At 45.4% G+C, this 8095-nt stretch overlaps 1 long non-coding RNA gene across 1 annotated transcript; it reads left to right on the forward strand.

The window, feature by feature from the left end:
- The first annotated feature begins 2603 nt into the window (after positions 1-2603).
- Positions 2604-7768, forward strand: LOC138117648 (uncharacterized). Its single transcript, XR_011154750.1, has 3 exons — positions 2604-2964; positions 5052-5098; positions 7053-7768. It is a non-coding gene; the product is annotated as an uncharacterized lncRNA (long non-coding RNA).
- The last annotated feature ends 327 nt before the right edge of the window (positions 7769-8095 follow it).

Consider the following 8095-nt stretch of genomic DNA (forward strand, 5'->3'; position numbering starts at 1 on the left):
GCACAGGACACAACCCGGTGCTTTCCCCAGACCCCACTAGATGTCAGTGTGCTCTGCGGGTCCGGGCGCCGAGCGCCGGGAGCGCCGGGCTGGGCTGCGGGAGATGCTCCAGAGCTGAGCTCTCCTGACGACACCAAACTGCTCCAGTGTTCAAGGAGAGGAAGTCAGGCTGTTGTTGTTGTTGTATTCCTGCCTTTGGGAATCACAGAATCGTCAAGGCTGGCAGAGCCCTCCAGGATCACCCAGTGCCACCCCAAAGCCTGTCCCCAAGGGCCACATCCAGACTCCTCCTGAGCACTCCCAGAGACAGTGACTGCACCACTCCCTGGGCAGCTCATCCCAAGGCCTCACCACTCTGGCAGGGAAAAATTGTTTCCAATCTCCAACCTGAGCCTCCCCTGGTGCCATTTGAGGCCATTTCCTCTCCTCCTTTCCCTTGGGACACGGCAGCAGAGCCCGACCCCCCCTCACTGCCCCTCCTGGCAGGGACTTGTGGGGAGCAGTGAGGTCCCCCCTGAGCCTCCTCTGCTCCAGCCTGAGCCCCTTTCCCAGCTCCCTCAGATGCTCCTGCCAGGATGGGTTTTCCAGACCCTTTCCCATCTCCGTTCCCTTCCCTGGACACACTCTGGCCCCTCAATGTCCCTTTTGGAATGAGGATCTCAAAACTGGACACAGGACTCAAGGTGGGCCTCTCCAGTGCCACACGCAGTGGGAATGGGCACTCACATGGATGAGCACAGATTTGGGGATACCTTTGGGTGGTCAAATCTCCTAGATGGACAACCCTTCCCAAAGAAATGGGTTTGGAGCCCTAAAGTGCCCTGGGACTGTTGCAGACACCAATATCTGAACTGGAATCTTGTTTGTTTTATCACCAGGCCACATCACCAAGAAGCATTCATTAAATGACTCTCCCAATATGCCTCTTGAATGAGAGGTTGTCAATTTTCTTTTTTACTGTTTTGTGAATGCTGCCACTGGCAAGGATCCTTTGGGAAGTGCCAAGCCTTCCAAAGGCAGATCTTTGCATCATCCACTGCGCTCCCCATCCCTGCCTCCCTGGAAAGGTCAGGGATGTTTCTGCCTGATGCCTTTGGTACAAATCATTCCCAAGTGAAGAACTGGCCCAACATTGGATCCAGATGTGGCTTCAGAGCTCCCAACCCTCCCTGTCCATGCTCACACGTGTTGGAGGTTTCCTCACCCCATGTTCTGGGCCTGCCTCAATCGCGGACATTTCACTCTTGATTTATTTTTTAAAAATAAAAAAAAAAAAAATCCTGCTGCCACTATATCATCAACTCTTGGCAGATCTATAAAAATCTACTTGTTATGCTGTTTCAAGGGACTGTCTCTCAAATAATATTAATATTCCTGAGGTTTGGTATTTAACAAAAAAATCTGGGTCAAACCATTGCAGGTGGCGAGGCAAGAGATCCCTCCTTCAGATGTTTGATGTACATTCGAACTGGAAGTTTGGCAGAGCCTTCCTGAAGCCTGAACAAGTATTTGAGTCAGGTATTGGAGCCTTTTTCTCTTTTATTTATTCTGTGATGGATGTACAGGGCCAGCCTGAGATGCTCTCCGAGGGAAGAGCTGTGCTGTTCAATGTAAAGCGGATTAGGGGATGTAAATTCAAGCTGAAATGGAGCAGGGGAAGCCAGATATCCCCCCTATTGATCTCATCACTACATAAAATATTAGGGAAAATTCCTGAGCTGACCAGGCTTTCTGGACTGTGCAAGGTCTCCCCACAGTGATGATGCACTGGGTCCCTAAATTAAGATTTAGAAAATCTTTTTGTTTCAGCAAACAGCAGAGATGTGTGACCAACTGTTTCTAGAACCATTCAATGTCCTGTGCTCTGAAAAGCAGAGGACATTTAGAAATTAATAATTATTTAACGTATCTCAATAAAATTTGTTCCTCCCTTGAGGCATAGAAACATTCTTCTGTCCATCAGAAGATTGGCATGGTCATTTTTTTTGAACTCTGAAACTCTTTCACAGAATCTCAGGATCACTGAGGCTGGAAAAGCCATCCCAGTCCAGTTTGTGCCCAATCCCCACCTTGTCCCCAGCCCAGAGCACTGAGTGCCACATCCAGTCCATCCTTGGGCACCTCCAGGGGGAATTTTCCACAGGAATGTGCCTTCATGGTGCTCTACAATTCCTGAATCACAACATTTCTCATTCTTAGTGCTGCTGTGCCATCATTTTCCTTTGGGGGAATTCCACCTTTGGGGGGTGGATTTTCATGAAGAGAATCCTACAAACTCTACAGGCTGCAGACGTTGAACCCACAGCAGATACTGAAATACTCGTGAGTAATTAGAATAATAAATCATAATTGTTGGTAAGGTCAGGGGTGGTCAAAGTCAAGCAGGAGAAAGCGTTTTGAGCTGTGTGAAAGGACCAAAGTGTTTGTGACCCAAAGTAAATTGTCTGTCAGACTCACAAACCCTGCTGAGTGGTCAGAGCTCAGCTGACTTCTCATTAATTGCCCTTGGGCTGCTGCCAAAATCAAATGTTCTGCTCCTGAGAACAAATTCCAAGGATGGAGGTTTAAATGGAGAAGGGAGGGATTTCACAGCCTGGAGCTCCTGAGGGAGACTGCTGGAGGGCAGAGGATCCTCTAATGGCTCAAACACAAAGATGTGGATTCTGGATGAAGAAACACAAATATCTGGATTCTGGACCAAGAAACTTTCTCTGAAACTCTTCTTCCCACACCTTTGAGTGCAGGACTTGCTGAAGGAAATTTTTCCTGGGGGAGCTCAGGCATTGCAGGAGAGCAGGACTGTCCCATGGAACACTGTGGTTGTTTGGGATTTTAATGAAAGCTCAGAAAAGTGGGAATCAGCTGAAACCAAGTGGTTTGCAGAGGGCCACGTCCTGTTCCTGCCAACCATCACTGCAAGTAGCTCAAAAAGGTTTGAAAAATCCATCTTTTGGTAAATCCCAGGTGAGGAACCCTGAGTTCTCCCACCTTTGTAGACAAAACCAGAAGGGGGGTGTGGGTGTTTTGTTTGGAGGTTTTTAACACTTCATTTTTTAAATCCAGTCATAAAGCAGGGAAGCTCGATGAGGTTTGCAGCACACAGGTTTGAATTTCAGGTAATGAGTGGGAATATCTGAGTTCACCCTGAGGTGTCTCTTTTGTTTGAGAACAGCCAGAAGAGCCTTCACAGATGTCTCATGGCTGACTCCTTCCAAATCCTTTTGGGTTTTTCTTCAGGCATTATTTGGATACAGGTTTTTAATTTTGAAATTTAAAATGTTGGGTTCTTCCAGGTTTTAACTGTGTTTCCCCGCAACATTTATTTATTTATTGGTAACAAAGGTGGGGGGATGTTTTATTTTCTCATGGTGTCAGACTGTGGGCCCTACTTAACCCCACAGTTTGGTTGGAAAAGACCTCTAAGATCATCAAGTCCTACCTCTGACCTTTTATTTTAAAGAAAAACCATTTTCTTTTCCTAATGGGAGCAGAACACCAACGTGGCTTGGATGGGAATATCTGACTGCTGGCTTTGCTATAGAGAATAAATTCCTAAAAAATGGCACTTTGAAGAATATGGAGGATCATCGTTTGCAGCTGAATTCTCCAGCTTTCTTGTAGCCCCTCCAGACCCTGGAAGGGCTGTGAGGTGTCCACACAACCTTCTCTTGTCCAGGCTGAGCAGCTCCAAAGTTCTCACCCTGTCTCCACAGGGGTGCTCCAGTCTCCTTATCAACTTCATGGCCCTTTGGGGTCACATGTTCTGTCTGTGTCCCCTCCCGGTCTCCCACTCACCCCCAATTTCCTCACCAGCCAGACAGAAAAAATCCAGAAAAGCCCTTGGTTCTGTGTAAGCCCTGCTCAGCAGTAACAAAACCAAAACCAAAAAATCTCTGTATTATGCCACCTGTGTCCAGCACAAATCCAAACCACAACTCCCTAACAGCCACTGGGGGAAAAGAAATGAACTTTACCTCAGCCAAAAGCAGCAGAGGTGGTAATAATGACAATTATGAGTTTTGGGGTGCAGCACAGACTGTGGTTCATATTTAGCCCTTGGTAACCAAGACACAGATTTCCCCCCAGAGCTGGCAGACTGACTGTTAGCAAAATGATTTTTGTATCACTGCGATTTGCCTCGGGGTATGAAAGCCAGGAAGAAATTTGTAGGTGAAGATCTTATTTATTTTTTTAACTAATTGAATCTCCTTGCAGGTTATGTGAAAAGTAAAACCAAGACTTTGTGCTTTAATTTCTGAGTGGTGCCCGGGCAACAAAGGTTGTTAAATCACCAGTCCCAGAAGTCACTGTGCCTGTTGAGGTTGGCAGTGCCTGTTAAACACAAAATCAGTCAGGCTCTATCACCCAGAAATACGAGACAACAAAGTTGGTCCTGGTCTCAATTTCAGCCCTAAGAACTGCAGCACTCTGCTCTTCTGTGTTATCTTAGCAGATATCCATCTGGTTACGGGGTGGGATCAGGATTGTGCAGGACCTTCCTCAGTAAAATAATTTCTGAGGCACAAATTCAGTTCTTGTTTGGGTTATTTTTAAAGGTTGTTGAATCATTTGGGAGTGGATCCCAGCTTTATCACCTTCCACAAAGGGATGCAGGCACATGTGAAGGTACTGCTGGAACTGCTCTATCCCTGGGTCTGAGATCCCTGGAATCACAGGATGCTTTGGGTTGGAAGGGATTAAAGTTATTTATCCCTCTGCCATGGGCAGGAACACTTTGCAATGGACCAGGTTGCTCAAAACCCCTCTCAACTTGCCCATTTTCCATGGATCTTGCACAGAAATTAGCCAGTTTGGAGGACAAGTGTGGATAAAGATTGCTGAGGACGAAGTAAGTGAGGGAGCAAAAGTAGCTGCAGCATCAGCCCAGGGTCTAATTCCTGCTTTTCAGCAATCCCTGTGCCAGTGGAGGAGAAGTCACAAAAAGAAAACATCTCGCAGAGGCACAGCCAATAATCCTCACATTACATGCTGAAATCGAGCCTGTTTCATTGTGATCCTAATCTCAGCCCTCTGCTTCCACATCCAAACAGGTCTGGGTAGAGGACAGATTCCCTCTCCATCCCAAGGAATGCAGCAGGTATGGAGCTTTAACCTCTTCTCTTCACTATTTTGTCCATTTTTTTCACATTTTAGAGTTTGAGCCTCAACCTCAGCAGCTCTTCAGCCTGTCTGAAGGCTCCTCAGAGGGTCCCTCCTTTGCAAAGCCCATGTCACAAACATTAAATCTGTAATTACAGACAAAATTAGACTTTGCTGGGCACGAGGCCTATCTCTAAATCAAACTGGCGTGAGGCAGGGTGGCGTTACTGGAACAGGCTCAAAATCAAGTTATGAACCATGACTTGGCTCAAATTCTCTCCCTAGTCCTCAGTCATTAGGTTTGATATATACAGGAATTTTGCAGGGACACACTGGAATTTCCAATTCATTTTTGATCAAAGTCTCCCGCCAACGGGACAGGAAAATTTTGGCAGTTCTGTTATCACCGAGATCTTTTTTAGGTTCATAAATATAACAATTTCAATTAAATTTGCTGATAAATTAGGAAACATGAATTCAAACCTTCCTGGTAGATCAGACTGACACTTAATTAGGGTGCAGCTACTTCAGTGATCTCCTGATCATTGCCACTTACCACGCTTTGGCTCAGAGCACAGAGCAGGCTCTGAGCACACAAACTGTGCTCCTTTTGGCTTAAATAAAACCAGACAATGTTCCAGTGTTGCTCTTAATTCTCCCCAATTATTTCTACGTCTTCAGCCCACAGGCCCAGACTAAAACCAGCCTGATGTCAACCCCCTTGAACATCTATCATCCTCACATCAGATACTCAACACTGGCTTTTCACTCTATAAATCCATTTTTATCAGGCCTCGTGCTCGCTGATGCAGATTCAGCCTTAAATTTGCAGTTTGTTTGACAGAAATCACTTGGAGAATGTTTCTGAGAGGTCCTCAGACTCCACAGTGAAGCTCTTGGCTGTGGATCCATCCCCCTGTGTGAGCATTTTGGATTTAAAAGCTGTCTTTAAAATCCTTGTGCTGTCAGAATTTGCCAGAGGTTGCAGGAAGCACATCTGAAGTTTGGGGCTGTGATTTGCAAGTTGTCTCTTTTGACAATCGATAACAAATTAACATCCAAGGATTCCTGCTCTGCCAGTGGCGCCTGAGCAGCCCCACAGGATCTGAGGCTGTAAACAAAGCTGAAAGGCTTGGATAGAAGGGATGAAAGTCCAAAAATAGAGGCTGTGTTGGGCGAGTGGTCCCTTCTGAATATTCGGCCAGGAGGTTTCTAAAACTTCTGGTGTTCTTGTAGCATCAAAATCATCAAGGAAAGAGAGAATTCATCATAACATCCAAATCCTCTTGGATGGATGGGAAAAGACAGTAAGGGAGAGAAGCAAGAGGAGAAAGTGGACAAAAGTGAGGGGAGGAAGCACTTTCATCTCATGGCAAACTTCAAGTGAAAAGAACTGGGACAAAATAGTCACAGAATCACAGAATCACAACTTCCTCACAAGGGGCGGTGGAGAAACACTCTGGGAGCAGGGACAGGAGCTGAGGGAAGGGCTGGAGCTGTGCCAGAAGGGATTTAGGTTGGATCTCAGGGAAAGGTTTCTTCCTCCAGAGGCTGCTGGGCACTGCCCAGGCTCCCCAGGGAATGGGCACGGCCCCGAGGCTGCCAGAGCTCCAGGAGCGTTTGGACAGCGCTGCCAGGGATGCCCAGGGTGGGATTGCTGGGGGGTCTGGGCAGGGCCTGGGGTGGGACTGGGTGATCCCTGTGGGTCCCTTCCAGCTCAGGATATTCCAGGATTCCCTGATTCTTTGATAAATAGAGCCTGAACGTACGTTTGCCTTCAGGAGATGAGTCTTTGGCTGATCTCCATAAAAGCTGCCAAACCAAACTTTCTCTTTATGTAGTCATAAAGAAATGCCTTTAATCTGGTGAAAACTCGCTTTCAGCTACTTGTCTGCTACATAAACTCAGTTCAGATTGAAACAAAAAAGAAAAAACTCTTTGTTTTTCCACAGGTTCTCGTTAAAGGAGCTCCAACAATTACTCCTGGAGTTGTGTGAAGCCCAGTTGTTCCTCACAGCTGTGATAATGCCACAGACATGGACCACCCCGCCAGCCTGTCAGCCTTAAAGTATTACTCCTGGAATAATGAAAAATTGCCAGTTTCTCACTATGGCTTCATGATTTATGTGCAGTTCCTCAGAGATTGATCCATTGGTTTGTTTCCTTACCTGGAATGAATGATGAATATTTTAAAAAACACTTAATGCTGGAGCTGGTGCAAATGAGATAATTTTACAGTGACTTGTTTAGTTGTTTCCAGAATAATTGGACATTATTACCTGCCCACCATGCGTGAACTATGGGTCTCTGGAGGGGCTAAATGCCTTCAGTGGATGTTTCCTTAATATTTCCATGGAGTTCATCTGCTCTGTTCATACAGGAGCTCTCACCAGATGGTTCTCCAGCCCCGTAAGGACATTTCACATTTTCCATCTATTACTCACCGATGGAAAACAAAACAATTTGATTTGTACCTTTTGACTGAGTCCCTTCTGGACCTGCACGAAGGAATCGTGTCCAGAGTGTCCCAGGGAGGTGGAATTGGGAAGGAGTTTGCTCTTACCTGGAGTGGGATCAGTACAATATTGAAGGGAACAGCTTGCTGTCCTTTGTGATTGAAGAACAAAGTGGGGTTTGTAAGGCTTTTCCTGGGATGGTTTGGCAAATAAAACAGTTGGGTATCTACCCTGAGAGTAATTTCTTAAAAATTCATGAAGAATCCATTATAATTTGGATCTGCTCCTGGGAGAAAACCAGGAACAGAAGTACCTCAGCTTTGCACATTTTGGGCAGTGGGGAGCTGAGGGCAACACGTAATCCAAGCTTACCTTTGTTTCCAGACTGGAAAATGTTTAGGCAGGGTTATTTTATTTTATTTTATTTTATATTTTATATTTTATTTTATTTTATTTTATTTTTTATTTTATATTTTATTTTATTTTATTTTATTTTTTATTTTATATTTTATTTTATTTTATTTTATTTTATTTTATTT

Source organism: Aphelocoma coerulescens, chromosome 1 (assembly GCF_041296385.1).
Source record: "Aphelocoma coerulescens isolate FSJ_1873_10779 chromosome 1, UR_Acoe_1.0, whole genome shotgun sequence".
Taxonomy (NCBI): Eukaryota; Metazoa; Chordata; class Aves; order Passeriformes; family Corvidae; genus Aphelocoma; species Aphelocoma coerulescens.